Source organism: Phyllostomus hastatus, unplaced genomic scaffold, assembly GCF_019186645.2.
Source record: "Phyllostomus hastatus isolate PE091 unplaced genomic scaffold, TTU_PhHast_1.1 phas_scaffold_129, whole genome shotgun sequence".
Lineage (NCBI taxonomy): Eukaryota > Metazoa > Chordata > Mammalia > Chiroptera > Phyllostomidae > Phyllostomus > Phyllostomus hastatus.
The window spans coordinates 771315-791031 of NW_025334009.1; the positions used below are offsets into that span (position 1 = coordinate 771315).

General features: G+C 64.2%; 1 protein-coding gene across 5 annotated transcripts in view; it reads left to right on the plus strand.

Annotated features, from left to right (window-relative positions):
- The first annotated feature begins 11094 nt into the window (after positions 1–11094).
- Positions 11095–19717, plus strand: part of CHL1 (cell adhesion molecule L1 like) — a 98662-nt gene continuing 90039 nt past the window's right edge. For 2 of the 5 annotated variants that reach the window (XM_045856865.1, XM_045856872.1), the window contains exon 1: positions 11095–11514. The gene's annotated coding sequence lies outside the window, so the exon portion shown is untranslated. Of the gene's footprint in view, positions 11526–17682; positions 17748–19717 lie in introns of those variants that run through there. The other 3 variants (XM_045856866.1, XM_045856873.1, XM_045856871.1) reach the window with 3 other exon arrangements.

Genomic DNA, 19717 nt, shown 5'->3' on the forward strand with positions numbered 1-19717 from the left:
GATTCTCCCAGGGCCCTGCACGCCGCCGAGAGCTGAGTCACTGGGAGGGGGGGGCGGGCGGCAGTGGCAGCGCGGGGGCCACAGGGCGAGCCGCGGCCCGTCAGAGCCCGCCTGCTGCCCGTCAGAGCCCGCCTGCTGCCCCGCACGCACCCCCGGGTGTGTGCGCCGGTCTCGCTGGCAGGACCGAGTGTGCGGGCGAGGTCTCCGAGGACACGCCAAGACACGGGCCCTTCCTCCCGTTCCCAGTGTGGGGACTCGTTAGACCTGAGTGGGGCCTGCTGGGTGGAGTGAGGGACTTAGAGAGACGCGGAGCCTTAGGATGCCCGGCCCGGGGTGCACGTCCAGCCCGAGCTCTGCTCAGCCCGGTCGCGTCCTCTCTCCCGTGTGCATGTTGCGTTGCGTTTCTCCACCCGGGATGCAGGCGAAGGGCGCCTTGCGCCGGGCCTTACTTCTGCTGCACAGTATTCCGCAAACCCTGGATCCTCCGTCGAAGTGAAGCGAATGAGTTGGCACTTTCTAGCTGAATCCGTCTCATGAAGATGTATTCATCTTGTCATTTGTCCCGTGGTTACATCCCGTGCCATTAAATCAGAGCTAATGCGGGGCTGCAAGCCCACGTGGCGCCCTGTTACAAGACGGGAAGGGGGCCTGCGGGTCTCGGGGAAGCCGACCCCGCCCGCCGCCGTCCCACCGCAGTGCAGAGTCTGCTGGTCCGGGCCCTGAGCTGCAGGCCCAGGCAGACCGAGAGCTCGGCTGCTGTGCCGCTGAGTCCCCGCTGGGGGCCTGGCTGGGCTCACCCAGTGCTCCGGGCCACAGGCCGAGGGACCACTCACGACGGCTGACCCCTCGGGACAGCTTGCCCGGCGACGGCGTGAGCCCTGTTCCTTGCGGGCCTCGAGGGAAGGCCGTCTGTGAGGAGCGGCTTTGATCTCGGGGGAGGACGGGTCCGCCGCAGCCGGCGCGGCTCACCTGGCCGAGGTGCCCCCGTCCCATGGGAGCCCCTTGGTCCTCGGAGCCCTGGCGCTGGCCGGTGGGGCGGTGGGCGCCCTCCCTGGGGTCCCCGCTCATGGTGGGGCGTTCCCCTCTGTCCATCCCCCGAGGGTGCCGCAGGCAGCCCTGTTACCAGGGCCACAGAGGAGGTGACAGGACCCCACCCTGGAAGTGTCCCCAGCCTCCGTGGGCCAGGGCTGGGACTCGGGGTCCCCGGTGACTCTGCACCCAGAGGTGGGGGCGGGGCTGCGGCTTCCTTAGGGGCGTGGGGCGGTCTGTGCTAGAATCACCAAGATAGAAACACGCTACAGTCTTCCACGTTTCCACATGCAACAACATGGGTTGTTCTGGAGCCAGGAGACACGCCCCGCACACCACGTGCGTGTGGCGGACAGGCCCCTCCCTCATCCTGGGACAGACGGACGGCGGCGTCGGCAGGGTCTCCCGCGCCTTCGCTCGCAGGGCCCGGGAGGCACCCCCATGGAGACATGGGGACAGCAGCCCATGCTGTCACGTGGAAACGCGGAGCACCGTAGCGTGTTTCTGTCCTTGTGAGTCTAGCACAGACCGCCCCGGACACCTGAGGAAGCCGCAGCCCCGCCCCCCCCACCTCTGGGGGCAGAGTCACCGGGGACCCCGAGTCGGGGCTGCACCAGGTGCGCCCGCTGTCCGGCGTGCGTGTGCGCGCGGGTGTTTTCCCCGTGGCGGTTTTCAAACCGCGCACGGCCTCCCCTCTAGGTCCGCTTCTCACCCGCTGACACCAGGACGCCGCGTCCTTTCCGGCGGGGATGTTGATGGCCCACGCAGTGTGAGGGAGGGGCAGGAGCAGTGTTTTCCAGCGAAGCGTTTCCAGTGCGCGCCGCAGAACTCACGTCCTGCTTGCCTCCTCTCTCCTGTGACTTCCGCAGGTTCGGGCGCCCCCCCCCCACCCCCGCGCCGCCCGCTCCGGTCCTCGGCCTGCCGTTGCTCGGACGCCACTGGGCACGTCTCTGCCCTGGACACGCACGGTCCCTGCCCCTCCATCCACGACCCTCTCCACGTCCCTTAACTGGGTGGAGTTCAGCCTCCCGTCACCCCTTCCCCGGATGCCCACCTGCCACAGCGGTCAGAGCAGAGCTGGGGGGGGATGCTTTCCACAGCGGGGGGCCGCTGGTCACAGCCCCAAGGGGCTGACTCGCTTGCGGAGGCCACGAACAGAACAGGCTCCCCGTGGGAGAACAGACTCCGTTTTCCCGCTTTGCGACGATCCTGACCAGGGGCCGTTGCTCCCGAGTCCGCGACCCCGGGGCCGGGAGAGCTCTGCAGGTCCCAGGGCCGGAGCTTATTACGGCAGAGGCATAGCACAGGACAAACCATGGGGCGCCCCCAGCTTTTTACGGGGAACCTCCTCTGCCCCTTCTGCAAACAGTCCGTCCCTGGGGCCCAGTCCCCGTGGCTCTGCCCTGTCCCCGGCGTCCAGCTGTGGCTGCAAGAGGTTCTGCGTGGCGGTCGGGGGCTGGCCTGGCGGCGCCTTCCCGTCCCTGCTCTGGGGGCGGAGGTGTGTCGTCTGCCCAGCATGGGGCCGACACCTGGCTGTGGCCACGGAGTGCCACCTTCAAAACCGGGCACCGGGACTCGATGGTCAAATCATCGGTGAGAATTCGGCAGGCAGGCTTTGCGGTGGATACCCGCTACATGTGTCGGCTGAGTCTCACAGCGTCAGGGGCTCCAGGGGCACATCAGGGTTTTCAGACGCGGCCTGTCCCGCTCCCTGAGACGTCCCGGTGCGCCTTTCAGCTGGGAGCCGTCTCCCGGCGTTTGTGATGGGCGTGCCGGTTAACCGAGGAGCCAGGCCGCTGGACATCGCCAGTTCACGGAAACCGTATCTGCCCCGGCTTGCGTGGCCTTCCTGGGAAACTGTGTCTCCTGCATGGACGTTGTCTTTGCGGTCTTTTTATGTGTGTTAAAAAGTGCAGCATCCTCCAAATAATGATTTCATTTTTAAAAGGTGCAGGAACACAAAACACACGTGACTAACCCATCTCGTCCTCCCTCTTGGCCAGACGGCCGGCACTGGTCAGCGTCTTGGAAACTCAGGGAAATAAATGCATTATGCGCTGTGCGCTCACCACGGCTGCTCATCAGGTCGCTGGGAAACAGGAGGAAGGCCATCTTCCTTCGGCTCGGGGCCGCCGGCCGCTGCGTGAAGACCAGGTGTGGCGCGGCGTCGGGGGCAGTGCCGCAGAGCGGCCTCTGAGGGTTCAGAGCGTGGTGTCTGGCCGCGGAGAGCCGCCGGCGTGGGCTCGGGGACCCGGGAGGGGCCGCACCCCTCCTCTCGAATGTGTTTTCCACTGGGGCGAAGCGAAGGGGACAGGTGTGCTGTTCGGGAGTGACTGCTAATTACCTGGTGTGGAAGGTGTTTGCCCAGCGAGCCGGCCCCAGCTGCTCCCAGAGAAGACACGGCCTCGGAAACGCAGCGTGCTGGGCAGAGAGCCGGCTCCTCCGGCCTCTGGAGCAAGGCCGTCCCACCCAGATAGGTTTTAAGTTCTTTTATTCATGTTTCTGAGGGCGAGCCGTCTTTATTCCACTTTGTTTTCAGACGCAAATGATCCAGCACTCCGCAGGGCCATCAGGCGAGAGCCGGTGACTAAGTCATAATTTAATGATCTCCTCCTAGAGAGATAATGATGTAAGATTCAGGTCCGGGAAGGGGATTCTCATCCTTACCTAATTGGCGTGATCTTGCTGCAGAGTCCCCATGGGCTCCTGTGGTCGTGCTAGCAATAAAAATACAGGGCATGGAACCCACGTTAAGAAGGATGCTGTATTTTTTTTGCCCAGGAAATACAGAGTATGGAAACACAGCTTCACACGTAAAATGGTATTTCGCGCACGTGTGACAACGTGCATTTTCTCCTGAGTTAGGGGAGCTGTCAGCGTCAACGGAAGCCAGGGCTGGTCTCCTCGGTTGCAGCAGTCACATCTGCTTGAAGTAAATTGGAAGAAAAATAGTTTCTTCTATTTACCGTTTTTTAAAAGATTGTATTTATTACTTATTTTTTTTACATTTTATTTATTTATTTTTAGAGAGGGAAGGGAGGGAGATAGGGAGAGAGAGAGAAACATCCATGTGCGGTTGCTGGGGGCCGTGGCCTGCAACCCAGGCATGTGCCCTGACTGGGAATCGAACCTGCGACACTTTGGTTCGCAGCCCGCGCTCAGTCCACTGGGCTACGCCAGCCAGAGTTTACTTACTGTTTTAAAATATCTTATATTTACCACTTTCAGGGCTTTTTACCCCATTCTGAAGATCTGCGTCTCACCACCGGGCGCCCCTTTCCTCCAGGCGGAGGGACCCCTCTGAGCGCACCTCTCGGGGCAGCTCCGGGCGGCAGCGACCCGTTTTCCCTCACACCCGAAGCTCCGTGCTCGCGCTCGCACCCGGAGGAGAGTGCTCCCCCTGGACCCGGAGCTCTCGGCCGCTTTCTCCCTCTCGTGCCCGCCCCAGCCCCTTGCACTTCCCGTCAGTCTGACGGTCACAGGCTGTGTCCCTCCGCCTCCTTCCAAGGGTTCTTTTCCCCGGCGTCCGGCAGCCTGATGGCTCTGTTCCCAGGTGGAGCTTTCCTCCCGTCTCTGCTGCTGAGGTTCGTGGAGGTCCCCGAACCTCCGCGTGGGGGTCTGAACTTCACCACGTTCGGCAAATGCCCTGCTGTTGTCTCTCCCGGGGTAGTTCCTGCACCCCGTCTCTGTTCCTCTTCCTCCGGGCCCCCGACCACACGCACAGACTGAGTATTTGCAGGTGGTGTTCGGTGTTCTGTCCCCAGCCTTGTCCCTCTCTTTCAGGCGGGGACACGGTTCTGTCGCCACCAAACTGCCGTGAAGATAACTGGCATGTTCTATTTCGGACACGATGTTCAGGTCTAGACACTCCTTTCGGTTCTTCGGTTCCCTTCACAGAGGTTCTACTTCTCCGTCTGGGTTTCCTCGTTTCACGTGCCTTTGGAGAATCTCTTCTTCTGTCTCCTTGTGCGTCGTCGTGACTGTGCTCCCGACCCCGCGCCCTCTGAGGTGGTGTCCCCGGCCGTCTCTCCGGGGCCCGAGCATGCTGTCCCTCCTGCTTGGAGGTGTTCAGGGTCGTGTTCTGGGCATCGCGGGGACCCTGGGTTCCGTTGCCTCCTCCAGGTAGAGCTGACCGGACACCTCCTGGCCGTGAGTGGACGCTGGAATCTCAGCTCCGTTCCTTCGGCCTCCGCAGAGCTGCTTGGGGACGGTCCCGCTGATGCGGGTTTCCCAGGAGGGCAGGGGCTGGGCAGCGCGGACACCGGGCATGGGCCCTTCCTTTGCCATCCCCTTCCCGGGAGTCCCCTCATTTCCCAGCCCGTCTGGCTGCAGGAACTCGGGGCTCTGCTTCTTCAAGCCAGGGGGCCGGCATGCCTTCCTTCCTGGTTTCACCCCCCGGCGCAGACACACCGGGTCTGCCCCCCAGGCTAGAGCTGCAGCACAGGAGGCCCCCCCCCCTGCCCAGTGCGAGTCCCTGCTTCCAGGTGCCTGCTCTGGGTCACTTCCCAGTGCTTCCGGGGGCTCGGCATCACATGCTGTCTGCACCTTAGAGTTCTGATCTGCAGGAAGGTTGGTCCTGAAAGAAGCAAGTACTTACTGGAAGTCCACGGCTTTACCATAGAAAAAATTTATTACAGGACATACATTTAAAAGTATAACTCTAGACTTTCATCGTAAGTAAGGTTAAGAATAATTCATTAGGTTGAACAATGTGAAATTGCCATTTTTGCATGTTAGAAATGGCCTATACATAGCAATAGCTTCCAATAATTCGACTTAGCGATTACATTCTTACATACTGATTATTATTTTTGCCAGTGAATACCCGTGCGTCTATGGCTGGACAGGGTGGTCTGTACTCCAGGCCGTTTCCCTCGAGCCCAGGAAGCGGGCGCCTGGGCTCCTACTTGCGGGCATCTCTAAACCTATTGAGTGTAATTCATCTTTTTAATACAAATACCATGTGCTCTCACTTTTAACAGGAACCTAAACAACAAAACAAAGAAACAAGCAAAATATAACCAAAGACACTGAAACAGAGGACAGGCTGACAGTGACCACAGGGGAGAGGGGAGGGAATGTCAGGGGGAAAGGGGAAGGGTTTGAAGGAAGGAGTATAATGGACAAAAATTAGGGTGGGTGGAAATGGGAGGGAGGTGGGGAGGGCTGGGGGGTGGGCTGGGATGGGAGTAAAAGAAAATTGTACTTCAACAACAATTAAAATTTAAAAAATTTATTTTCCCTAAAATGGTGACATGAATGAATTATCCTATCTAAAACGGCACCCATCTTAAGGCTGGGTAATGCAGTTATATTTGGGCTTTGTCTTTTTATTTGTTTGTTTGTTTATTTTCCATCAGCAAAAATAGTACCGTGTTGTTTAGTGTGATTTCTGCTCTGCCCGTTTATCACCGTCTGTGTCCAGCAGGTCCTGCTGCTGCGTGTGTCTTCCTCGGGGGCGGGTTGTGGTGTTTCAGGGACCCGGGCAGGTGGCGGGCTTTCATCGTCAAACTTCCTCTTCTGAGCATAGTCGAGACATGGAATGTTACAAAGGTTTTAGGGCGACTTCTCCCCGAAAACCAGGACCGCTTGAACACGTGTTTCAGCTTGCACACGTGTTTCAGCTCGCACACGTGTTTTGTTTCCCTGGTGTGTCAGTGTGGACGGGCTGAGCCGTAGGGGCAGGGACCGGAGCCCGTTTGGAGGCAGCACGGCCGTGGGCAACACCAGGGTTCCGGGACCCTCCCTCCGGTCTGCACACCCTCCAGGGTTCCGAGTGCACCGGCGAAAACCATGTGGGCGGGAGGCAGGACAGACGGGGCCCCTGCATGGGCGGGGGTGGGGGGCAGCAAAGCTTGCTGTCGGCCGAGCAGCAGGTCAGAGCCCTGGCGGAGGGCGGGCGCTGGGCCTGGGGCTCCGGCCACCTGGCCGTCTGGCCGGCGACCACGTTCTGAGAAACGACAGGAACACGCAGGTTCGTCCGTCCCCCGTGAGTCCCGGCGGGACATGAGCCCCACGCGGTGTCTGTGAGTGGCCGAGCCACGGCCGGTGCTGGCGTGGACGCCACGTACTAGCACCTCATGGAGTGAAGGTGAGCCTGCCAGCCAGTTGGTTTATCTTCCTGGAAAAAAGGCCGGCGGGAGGTGAGAGTTACGGCCCCTAGGCACTGCATGGAGAGGGCTGACTGGCGCACGGCTCCCACGAAAACTGCTGTAAACATGCCCGCAGAGACTTTATCGTCACGCCACCACGTTAAAAACCGCGGTCCCTGCGCACGCCCCGATCGATGCCACGTCGAGGGAAGAGAGCGTGACCCGGGGGGCAAACCCCTCCACGGGGACCGTTGCTGTGCGCTCTCAGCACCAGGCGTCCCCGGTGGCCCCTCGCCCTTCCCCGCTGCGTGCATGCAGTGCGAGGGTGGGGGGGCCGCAGCTGGGCGGGTCACCCCGTGAAAGGAGGCCCATGTCGCCAGCTTAGCCCTTCGAGGAACTGCCTGTCCCCACGGCGGAGGCTTCCGGAGGCGTCTGTCCGGAGTGAGGGTGACCTCGGTTGCAGGACACAGGCCGCCGGTCCGACTCTTCCAGGAGAAACACAGTTCACGCCCCGGCTCCAGAGCCCAGGTGCGGTCCAGCCTCAGCTGTCCACGGACAACGGACGGGCTTCTGCGTCTGTGAGGCGCGAGGGGGACGCGCCGCCTGTGGCCTCCCTTTCCTCTCCCGGGTGGGGCCCTACTCGGGACCCCTCGCCGCGGAGGTGGGAGCAGCCGGCCCCTCCGTCCTGCACGCCGCCCGCTGGGCACCCTCGGCGTTTCCTGAGCGCTCGAGCCTGCGCAGGGGCAGGTCTCTCGCCGGCCCCCAGCACCACAGATGGGGACGGACGCGCTGCTGGTCTTCTCGCATGCTGTCCCCAGGGGCTGATGGGGGGTCCTGGAACCCCCACCGCAGGGCCCCCCACGCAGGCAGGCCGTGTTGTCCAGGGGGGAGGGGCGGAGCTGCAGGGATGTGGGGAGATGCTGGGCTAACCAGCACCCAAGACCTGCCCACGGTGGCCTCCCCTCTTGTTTTCGTTGACGCCTCTAAACTGTTCTGCTGACAGTGACGATAATTGCGTTAATTAGGGGACTGGCCCGGCAGAGGTAACAAAGAGGTTCCAGAGACACTGGCTGAAAGCAGAGAGAAGTTCCAGCTCCCGGTAATAAGGGGGCCCCAGTGCAGAGCCCCCCAGGGAACTCAGGGGAGGGGTGCCTTCCCTCACCCTCAGCACCGGTGCCCGTCGATGGCCAGCCGGGCGCACGGGAGGGGAGCTGGGTGGCCTGGGAGCTGCCAACAGCGTGTCTCCCGCTGTCCCTTTAGCCCTGGGGCCGCACTTGGCCACCGGCGGGACTGGAAGGTGCACACATGAGGTGGGTGGCCGTGGGCTCAGGAAGTGCCCCACGAAAGCCTTGAAGCAGAGAGCCGATCGCACTCAGCATCGTCTTAGCTCCGAAAGTCTCACTCACGTGCCGGTGGCCCTGACACCCCCTGGCTTCTTTAAATGAAATCCAGTGACAGCATCTGGTTTCACGGCCCCCCGAGGCTGCGTCCCACAGAGGGACGATCCGTGGCATAAGACGCAAGCTTCTCGCTCTTTATTTGTCCCAGGAGCACGGCCCTTAGGTTGGAACACACACGTCCTTTTGTTCGCGTGTTAAGGGGCCGGTCACCGGAGTGCCGACCGGCAGCTCAGCTCCGCCGCTGAGAGCCTCCCGGTCGCCGCGGGAGGGCGGCGGCCGCAGGTGGCTGCTCTGTGCCCCCCAGGTTCCCTCGGCAGCCCAGCCCGTCCCTCTCTCTCGGGGACGCCGCCAGCTGGCATGAAACCCCTGTCGGGCTGTGCGCATGGGACCCGCTAGACGGAAGTGGCATTTCCAAACTGCGGCTCTTCTGCTGCACGGTTTCTCCAGGAACGATGCCATGTCACCAGCTCCTGGGCCGGGCCGCAGGCAGCCCTGCCAGGGCCTCGCTCTGGGAGGGACACCGGCCGCGGTCCAGGCCCCGGCGGGCCGTAAATCAGCAGGGAAAGCCGGAAACGGCCCCGGGCCTGACGGCCTGCTCGTTTTTCCAGATGACCGGCCTGTCTCTCTCGGCTCCTGCTTCTGTGCTCGGAAGAGCCCCTTCCTCCCGTCCTTTTGTGGCCGGATACCGTATTTTTACTTCGAGTGGCCTCCCTCAGTTGGGAGAGATCAGCCCGCACCTTTCAAAGCTAAATACAACCCCACTCCCACAGGCCACGTAGGACTCTGGACTCCGCGGTGCCCAGGGCTCTGGTAGAGAGGGGATGGCCTGAACACGGGGCGGGAGGGGGTGGCCCACCCGAGGGGGGGGGGCCCGCAGCCCCAGCCTCAGGCGCTGTCTGCACGTCCCCTCCAGCTGACTGCCCCTGATAATTAGAAGTGCAAACCTGTCCTTGGAGGTAACGGCTAGGAGGCGGCGTGTTTCGGACGTGGAAATGGAAGTCATCCGCCCCCATTTTGCATTCCTTTAAAATGACATCCTTTCCTTGGCTCGAGTACTTTCCATCTTTCTCTCAAACACTGTTTTCCGCTCTCGGGTAAGGATTCGTCTCCCTCCCACTGTCCCTCCCTCCCTCCCCCCTTCCTTCTCCCTCACTCACGGTCTCCGTCTCCCAGCCCCGCCCCTGTCGTTCCGGTTCCCTAGGGGGGCTGGGTGTGTGGGGAGCAGCCCCCCAAGACCCTGCGCAGCCACGGGCTCGCCGCTGGGCTGTTGCCGCCCCCCCCCCCCGCCCACCACGCGGGGTCAGAGGCTCCGTGGAGAAGAACTGACGCTTCGTCCTCGCGCTGCAGGTGTGACGCCTTGCCGTCTGCAGCGCACGTTGGACGTTCGATTTAACCGGGAGCCACTGGCCTAGTGTGCGGAGCGTTCTGCTGGACCCAACACCCGGGACAGTGGCTGGTGCATAGTAGGTGCTCAGTTAACGTGTCTCGTTAGCGAGCAAAGCAAACAGACCGCAGAGAAAGGAGGACGCACGTCTGAGCGCAGCCCCCGCGGCGGGAAGCTCCCGGGACCCACGGGCTCCGTGCCTGCCCGGCCCCGGACATGTTCTCCTACAGACACCGTTTCCCTGTTGGGACGTCACTGGGGACCCCACCTCGGTTCCCAGTTCAGCGGCGGAGCTGGGGGGAGGGGGTGCTGCCTCGGGCCGTTCAGAAGCAGGGCCACCCCTGCCCTCCCCGGTGTCTGGGGTCTGCCCCGCAGCGGCGGGGAGAAGTGTGCCCACACAGGAACCGGCAGCACCGGGCTGGGCTGCGAGGGTAGCAATTAGGAAGATTTAGAAGCCCACTCATTCCTCCTCAGAAATTGTACTCAGCTGCTCCTGAAGCAGACTCCGGAGCCCCCGCCCCCCAAGGCGCGGCTGAGGGTGGCTGCACCCCACCCTCCAGGCGGCGGCTCCCAGCCCCAGCGCCCTTGCTGCAGGACGCCCCGGGGTGGGGGCGAGGGCAGGCCCCAGGTCCTCCTCCTCCTCACTGCCCTGCTGGAGTGGACCTCCCCTCCGTGTCCTCTCACCACCAAAAGGGGCCTGACAGCATGGTTTCGTAAGGCAGTATTGTGTGAAAAACTTGCAAAATCCGATCACGGTGACAAAAAAATGAAAGGGATATGTAAGTCATGTACGCAGCAAAAGACAGTCGCTTTTCCAAAAAACGGTTTTGGGATCCTGAAATAAAATGTACATTTCTGGGTGGCCCTGAGGAGACAGGGGCATGGCTTTTGCTTTGGGAACGGGCGCGCGGGGCCTCCCGCCCCAAACAGTGAATTAACAGAATTCAACAGCGTCGGGGACACCATGGTGAAATCACAGACCGTTAAGTATCCTGACAAAAATAAAATTTTAAGGTAACAGCGTAGGTGCCTGAATGTACGCGAGGAATAACTCGGCAGCCCGCGGAGGTAGGCAGCCTGTCGTAATTACGCGCGAGCCCCACCGCGCCTCCGCCTCCGCGCGAGGAGGGGAGCTAAGGAATCCGCCGCGGGGCCGGCGGCACCACGCCCTCCGGCGAGCGGCGGCGCGACCGGCTTGGCCCGCGCGTCCGGGATCCGCGGCGCCGAGCCGCACCGCCCGGCGGGAGGGGCTCCGCGCAAACGTGCCTCCGCGCTCCGAGCGACCTGGAGCCCACCTCCTCCGGCCGCGGACGTGACAGGGACGGTCAAAGTTTGCTCTCCGTGGCAGCCGAGCCGTGACCGCCCCCGTCCCGCGGGAGGGAGCGAAGGGAGGCGGCGGCGCAGACGCCGGCGCAGCGGCGGCGCGAGCAGCCGGCGCGGGAGGGCGTGGAGCCGAGCGAGCCCGAGCAGGTTCCGCGCCCGCGGCCACAGCCCGCGCTGCCGGGGACTCGGGGTTCGCGCGCCGGGACCCGGGCCAGCGCGTCCTCTCCCGCTCCCAGCCGGACCCCCGGAGAAGGGCCCAGCGGAGCCGGTGCCACAGGCGACGCAGGTGGGTCCGAGGTGAGGCGGTCGGCAGGTGTCTGCCGCGCCCCGGGTCGCCCAGCTCGCCGGCCAACTCTGGGTGGGACGCAGGGAGGGCTCAGGGTTGGCTCCAGGGCGGGGGTGGGGGGTCACCCCACTGTGGCAGCAGAGGGTGCGCGGCGGGGGCTCATTGTAACCCCAAGATCTTCAGTCCCTCCCGGGAGGGACACCGCTTCCCAGCCGAGCCCTCGGGGGCTGAGGGGCATCCGGACGGCTAGATCCGTCGGGGGAGGCGCCGGGTCCCTGCGTGCTCCCAGCTCCCACTTTCCCCGCCTGGCCAGGGTCCGGGGGACCCTCGGGTCGCCCCCGCCCTCCCGGAGGGTCCCGGAACCCCCCGCCCCCGAAAGTCGAGCCCTGTCTCCGGGGGCCCGAGGTCCCTCCGGGTTTGCATCAGTCTGGGACCCGCCTCACCCCTCCCGGTCCCGACCGCCTCTGGGTTCGCGGGGCGCAGCCCCCCAGCCCTCGTATTCCTCCCACTCGGGACAGGAATCCAGGTCCCCGTGGGGTTCCGCACACGCTGCCAGCTTGAGGGGGGTGCTCTGGACCGCGGGGTGGGGAGGAACCGGGTGCGGGGGCCGGCGGGAGCCCCGCGGGGAGGAGGGCTGGAGACCGTGGTTGCCATGGCTCCCGGGACCGACCGGGGAGCTGGAGATGCCGGTCACGCGCGCCCCCTCCTCTGGGTGCCCCTCCCGCGGCCCCGTCTCCCTCCTCCTCCCGCCTTTCCTCCCCCCCCCTTTCCCGAGCGCGGGGGCGGGTGCGGGTTCAGTGATTAATTCAGAGAGCGGGGATTGGAGCGGGAGGCCGCCCGCCGCGCAGCCCCGCAGCCCCGCTCGGTCCGGGGCCGAGACTCCCGAGGACGCCGGGGGCAGGCGCGCGGGGTCCAGGTAGCCGCCCCGGGCCCCGCGCGGTGGGTGGGGGTCGGGCCGCGCGCTGTGGGCGGGGACGGGTGGGGGCGGTGGCGGCACGGGGCGGGCCAGCGGGGCAGCGCCGGGCGGCGGACCTGCACCCGGCCCGGGCTCCGCGTCCCGCCCCGCCCGCCCGGGGAGCGGCGGAGGAGCCGGCAGAACCGGCGGGGACCCCTGGCACGCGCGTGCGCAGTCGCCCGCTCCAGGACCCCGGGCGCGGGGTGGCGGTGCGCGTGCGCGCGGGGTGGCCAACTCGGGAGCCACCTGGGTGGGTGCCAGGACGAATCCGGGCGTGGGTTCCGGTTCCAGCGCCACCGCCTGCGATGTGTGGTTTGGCAGGAGCGATCTCGTGACCCCGTGCCTCAGTTTCCCCTTTTCAGTAACAGGGGTAATGTCGGTCCCTTCCTTAGGGGCGGTCGCAGGACTGGAATGAAGTCCTCCGAGGAGGTGGTCCCACCCGGTTGCCTGCCGCGCACTAAAGTTGGTTATGGTTGCGGGCCCCGTTACTGTTATTATTAGTTATTTTTCAGTTCAGTGAGATACAGTGTCCTTTCTCTGCGTGGGTATTGCAACCAGACCACTCTGCTTTCTAATCCTCTTGGATACCAGTGAGTATTATTCGCGTTGCTGCGCAGGCCACCTCCTCCCAGCCTGTGCTGCTGCAGGGACAGACCGACCCACTGCGGGTCAGTGTGTGGGCGGCAAAGCGAGCTCCCGGGGCCCGGGGGGCCTGGCTGGGTGCCCGGCTGGTTACAGTGTCCTCCTGACACGCCAGGGTTGCGGGTTCCATCCCCGGTCAGGGCGCATACAGGAAGCAACCAATGAGTGCATGTATCAGTGGAAGAACAAATCAATGTTTCTCTCAAAAAGACCAATATTGTTTTTCTAAAAGAAAGCTACTTGGGGAAACTCAGTGACAAGAGAACAACTGTCGATGCCGGGCTTTGTGCATGAGGATTCGAGTTTCCTCTGTCGCTCCTGCGGCTGCCGCAGGGTTGGTCCCGGCTCCCGTCCCTGCGGTGCGGCGCCTGTGGCCTTCGGGACCCGACGTGGTTCTGGGGCCTGGCGTGTCACCCAGCGCCCCGTGTCGTGGCCGCGAGTGCCGCGGTGGCCTTGCCTCCAGTGACAGCGGAGTGCGAGCTCTGAGCACCCGCAGGTGCTCCGTGGAGAGGAGCGGTCGTCTGTGGGCGGGTGTGGCAGGCAGTCCCTTAGAAGTCACTTTCCGGCATGTTCTGCCCACCGCACAGCACAGGCGCAGGACCCCAGGGACCAACGCGTGGGCTGCCCCCTGCTCCGTCTGCGGCCCGGGGGTCCTCCTCTCGGGAAAGGACGTTTGTGGCCACCTCCAGGCTGTGTAGGGCTCCAGCTCGCCGGGCGGCTACCGCCAGGGACGAAGCTGCGAGTCAGATGTCGCGCAGGACACTGGTGTCCAACGAACTGGCTTTAAGATGATTTCTTTGAAAAGAATCCGTTGCTGACATCAGGTCTGAAGCAATGACAGCCAGACAGGAGTCTCCGCCATCAGCTCCCGGCCTCAGGAGGCCGAGCTGGCCTCGGAGAGTGTTTGCTGGACGGAAGGTCCGCTCCCCGGCTCATGCCCTCCAGCCGCGGCGGAGGGAGGCGGCCGGGCCCACAGCCTCTCTGTCCAAGTGATGAGGCTGATTTATTTATCTCTGCGGAGACCTGAGTGAGAGCCCCGGCCGGGGCCATCGGGGGGCCCAGCCAGCCTCACAGGGGGCCGCCGCGCAGCGGGGAGGGGGCCCCGGCTCAGGCCGGAGGGGACGCGCGTGGCCAAGCCCCGTGGGCATCCGCTCCCGGAGCAGAGTCTGCCTCCAAGCCCGGCTTCCCGGCGACAACGCCCCTCCTTCCCCGAGACTCTGCCGCCCGGAAGAGGGACCGCGGGGGCTCCGGGTGACAGCTTGCCTGACGCGCACACGGGCACTGGCGTGTTGTCTGCCGGGAGCACTGGCGGCGCGTGTCACTCGCTGGGAACGATTCTGGCCTCTGACTCTCTGCCACCTGCGGTGCCCGGGGGGGGGGGTGATGTGTTTCGAGACGAAAGTGGAGCCGCTCCATGCTGTGCGTTTGCCCTAAACCTCTGAGCAGCCATGACACGGGAAGCCGGTGAGGCCAAGGACGTGCGGGGGGACAGCAGAAGGCCGTGGACTCCCGGGGGTGCGGGGCCACCGGCAGGCAGGGGTGAGACCCAGAGGCCCAGACCGCCCCACGGGAAGGCCCTTCCGGCCGGTGCTCCCCGGGACCGGACCCCGTGGGCCCTCCCCGTTATTGTTTCAGAGGCGGACGGGGGTGCGCTGCCTTCTCCATTGTCAGCGTTTTGATTGCAGCTGCGTTCGCACCAGCTCAGTCTGAGGAGAATGCAATTACTACGGTGATTTACATACAATATGCCAAGTTAACCCAGCTAATGAGCGAACGCACCAGATCCTTCCTCTGGTTCCTGGAAAAACACCCAGCTGAGCGTCCTTTCAAAGGCAAGGCCCCGGGATCCGCCAGCGCCGCGCCCCTCCCTCCCCGCGAGGAGAGCGGGCGCATTCGCTCAGCTGTTCAAGGCGAACCTTTCGGGTTCTGGCTGTCTCGTGCCTCCCCCCACTTGGGGGGAGGGGGAGTGAAAGGGGGAGGAGGGAACCAGTTCTCAGTTTAACCAGAGATGCTGCGCCTTGGAGGAGAGACTGTGTTTCCTAGTTCCGTGGGCCGGTTAACACCTTAAACACCACTCGTCACCGCAGTGCATTGCACCCGCGTCGCCACAGCGCAGTTAGTTAATTATAGCTCTCTCATTAGCGCCGTGGAGAGAATAATGAATTAACAGGCCCCTCTGATGAAAAGAACATCCAAGTTTATCTTCTGAGAATAAGAGTGTTATTGTGTCGCCCCAAGTCACTGTAATTTTCCCAAGAAGCGGAGCGGGTGGAGCGCCCCAGCGCCGGGGCGGGCGGCCTGGTGAATGAGCGGATTGATCACGGCCGGGAACAGGGCCGCGGTTGCCTGGCAACCTGACATTATTCCGCGGGTTCTCCTGGCGTATTTATCCGGGAAGCCAGAAAATTCTGTTTTGTTAAGGAATGTTTTCAGTCGGCGCACAAATAGACCCTAACTAATTGAGATTTTATGTGTTGTGGGTAAAAAATGATCCCGCGTACCTGCCCCTCTGCCGAGGCAGCGAACACCCGAGGAGAAAGCACGTTCTGTTTTCGGTTTTTATACATTTATTTCCCCCATAAACGTGTTTACTTCCTTTCCCCATTGGTTTGTCCCTGCCAGGGGGTCGCGACGGGTGCGTCCCGCTGGGAGCCGAGTTTCCAGGAGTCTGTGCAGGTCGCCCGAGTCCGCTCACAGCTCCTCGGGAAGAGCCCGAAACGGGGTTGTTACCGGGGCGAAGTCCTCCAAACCCCGTGTGCCGGGGGCACTGGCAAGGACTGGGACGTGCAGGGAGAGGCGTCCGGTCCGGAGGGAGCTGGGAGGTGAGGACAGGCTTGGCTGGCCCCGCCTGGGAGGTGGCCGGTGCCGGGACGCTCACTGCCCCTGAGCCCGGTTCTCCTGCGGCTGCGGCCCGCGGCCTCTCGCTGCCCCCTGGCTTCCCAGCGGGCGCCGGGCCAGCCCCTGGCGGCCTGTTCCCCCAGCCCCCTCTCCCTGACCCCCGGACCCCGGTGCACCCTTTTCCCACTCGGCCTGTGAGTGTCAGCCTGCGTCACACTCCCCTCCTCCTCAGGTGGGGTCGCCCTCGAGGGAGCGTTTGAAGCATCGCAGAAACTCCTCTGGTTTCTGGGGAGCAGGGTCAGAGGCCCCGGGGGGCCCAGCGAGCCTGCGGGGTTCTAAGGCCACGTCTGCGGACGCCCCTGGGTGTGGCCCTGGCTGGGCCCCCCGGAAATGAGGGGTGGTAGTCGTACCCAGCTCGTGGGCATTGTTGTGGGTGTGGAGTGGGGCGGTCTGTGCAGACGGCTCAGCGGACGTATTAGGCACTCAGTTAATTCTGTCTTTGCTTGTCATACTTACTCTCCTCCCATTCCGTGCTGTGGGCGAGTGGACAGAGGTGTGTGTGTGTGTGTGTGTGTGTGTGTGAAGTTGTGAACGTGAGCCAGTGTGAGCAGGACGGTGGCACAGTCACACAGAAAGGCCTTGGCACCCACACCGGGTGTGCACACACCGGCAGTGACTCTGGTGCTTTAAAGCCCCTCCTGGGGGTGCTGTCAGGCTCGGCCGAGGTGGGAGCCACCCCAGGGAGCTTTGCAAAGGCACTGGCCAGGATTACTCAGGGAGAGCCCTGGGTGGGGTGCGGGCGGGCCGGTGCCCCTGGGACCTGGGCAGGGCCTTAAGGTCCCGCCGGCCCCACCCCCTGGCATGCAGTCACCCCCCCTCGTGACATGGGCTCGGAGAAGGAGGAGGGGCTTTGGCTCAACTCCGAGGCCCTTGGGCTTGGCTAGTACTTGATTCTGGGAAGAGCTGGCGTGTGCTTGCCGCCCCATGGGCGCCCCCGGTCCCTCCGCCACCTGCCTCTCGCAGAGGGCGGGAAAGGGGCCGTTCTCCGAGAGGGCGGGTCCGTGGAGGGGACCACACACAGGGGAAAGGGAGTGATCTGGTGGGATTTGAGCGTCAGGAGAGGGGGCAGGCCCAGGTACGGTTCCTGGGGCCTCTGAGTTCCTGGTGTCTCTCTGTCTGGCCTGCGGTTGCAGGTGGGCGGTTGCAGGTGGGCGGTTGCAGGTGGGCGCGGGAGAGCCTCTTCCCTGGGACCCGACGGCTGTGCAGCAAGAGCTGCGTGGATGAGCAGCTCTGCCGTTCCTGTGACGCCCGTGCCCTGCAGTGAAAAACAGACTGTTCTTCTTCCCTGGCTGGCGTAGCCCAGTGGATTGAGCGTGGGCTGCGAACCAAAGCGTCGCAGGTTCGATTCCCAGTCAGGGCACATGCCTGGGTTGCAGGCCACGGCCCCCAGCAACCGTACATGGATGTTTCTCTCTCTCTCTCTTTCTCCCTCCCTTCCCCCTCTAAAAATAAATAAATAAAATCTTTAAAGAAGTACGCCTATTTAAAAAAAACAGACTGTTTTCTTCTGAAGAAGAGGCGCCCCAGTCCATTTAGGATCCAAGCCAGGGTCCCCTGGGCTGAGCCCGACTCACACCCGTGTTTCGTTTGGCCCGAGGTGCCAGCCAGTATGTAAACACTGGTGATCTCACATAGAAGTCGGTATTTCTGACTTATCTGGAGAAACACGATGCTCTGGCAGGATCTGCCCTGAAGTCAGGGGTGGCGGCAGGCGGCGGCGGCGGGGCCCGGGGAGCAGGTCTGCATGCTGGTCTCAGAGGACCCAGGGTTCGGTGTCTTCTCGAGGTGGAGCCCGCCCACCCTCGGGCAGAGGGGCGACAGGAAGGGGATCAGAGAAGGGGGCGCGGTTTTCTCAGCGGGAGGGGGGCGCTGCCAGAGCCCCCTGGAGCTGTCCCGCTCTTGGCGGGGGGGGGGGGACAACAGGAGAGGGGGCCGCAGGGAGGAGCGGGGAGCGACAGCCCTGGAGGGACAGCTGGGCGGGACTGTGGCTGCGTGACCTCCCCTCCTCCCCGGGGCCGGGGCCTGCAGAGGCCAGTCTCCCCGCACAGACCGGGGGCGGAGGGCGGAGGGCGGAGGGCGGACCTGAGACCGCAGGCTCCTAGTTCCCGAGGGAGGCCGCCCAGCACCCTCCGGGCCTCCGGCGGTGGCCTGCGGGCGGCGGGAGGGCTGGGCTCCGGATGCCGGAAGCAGGCAGGGTGGAGACCCGGGCACTTGCACTCCGGGCCGCCGCCTGCTTTCCCTTCGTCAGTCCTCCTCACCCCAGTCCCCGAGTCCCCGAGTCCCCACGCAGGGGGCAGGCTCCGGCACAGGGGGGGGGTCTGTGGCAGCCCGCAAACTGCGTAATAAGCACGCCGTCCCTGTGTGACCCCGTGTCCCCAGATGAGGGGCCGTGCAGAAGGCGTGTTTGTTTCGGCTCCCACGGTGACAGGCGTGTCTGCAGAGGCCCCTCCCTAACAGAAGCGTGTGCTGTGATGGAGACCCCCAGGTGGAGACCCCCCCAGAGCCGTCCTGCAGCCAGAAGTCCCTGGCACCCGAGGGACTTCCCTGTGCAGTGGGGTCCTCGGAGGGGGGTGGGGAGCAGACTGGAGCCTGGTGATGTGGGGGGGCTGTGTGTTTGGGGGAATGTGCCCCCGGGTGTAAGGGACAGGCCTGCGGCTGGGTCAGAGGGGCCTGGTCCCCTGACCCCCGGGGGCTGCGAGAGCTGCGTGGGGGTTCAGTGCGTTGCTGCGCCGACAACCTCCAGGGCAGGTGCCAAGCGACGGCTTATTATGGGATGAGTTCGGAGCACATGACGCCTCTCGTGTGCAGAGGGTCAGGGGGGAGGCGACCGTGACCTGTGCTGAGACTGGGGTGTGGGGCCTGCGTGTCCGGCCGCTCTGACCGCGGGCCAAGGCTTCTGTTTTTCAAGCCCCCCTGCCCTGCATCGCCCGGGAGCGCTCCGCTCCGTGGGGAGGTCCCCGCATCCTTTCCTGTGAGTTCACAAGGACGTGGTGAGCAGGGGGCCAGGAGGCAGCCCCTTCACAGCGAGGGACGGAAGCGAGGCCCAAGAGCGGGTGGGTCGGTGGGGGGGGCGACCAGAGCTGGGGGGCGACCAGAGCCAGACCCGGGGCCTCCGTTGTGCCCGGGCTCGGGGCCACCCCCTGCTCGGACAGGTCCTGTCCTTGGAAGACAGCTGTCCCTTCACGGGTGAGGTTTCCCTTTTTTGGGCAAGTTCAGAGTTTGTGTGTAAGCCAAGGGCTGTCACGGGACCTGGGGCTTCACCAGGTTCACGTCCAAGGTTGAAGGTGGCCCCGCGCCCAGGCAGGGGGGCTGGATTTCCCAGAACCTCCCTCACTGCAGGATGGCTGACCCGTGGATCGTGGTCCCAGGAGACACTGGCGGTGACCAGTCACCGAGACGACCTCCCCGAGCAGTGGCCGTGTGCCGGAGCGAGGGCCGGGCCTGGGCCAGACCGACGGTGGGGAAGCACCGCCGCTGGGGCCCGTTCACCGTGGACGCGGCGCCCGTCTCCGCTCCAGCGACTCCAGGGAGGGACGGTGCTCGCCCACCCGTGGAATGTAGGGTTGGAGCCTCGGGGCTCTCTGTCCAGGGGTGCCCGGCGCCCAGACCAGCCCTCGGCCTCAGGAGGATGCGAGGCCCTCCGAGCAGCTCTGGCCCCCACCCTGTGCCGCCCTTGTGTCCCCGGTTCCTGCGGCCCCCACCCTGGCT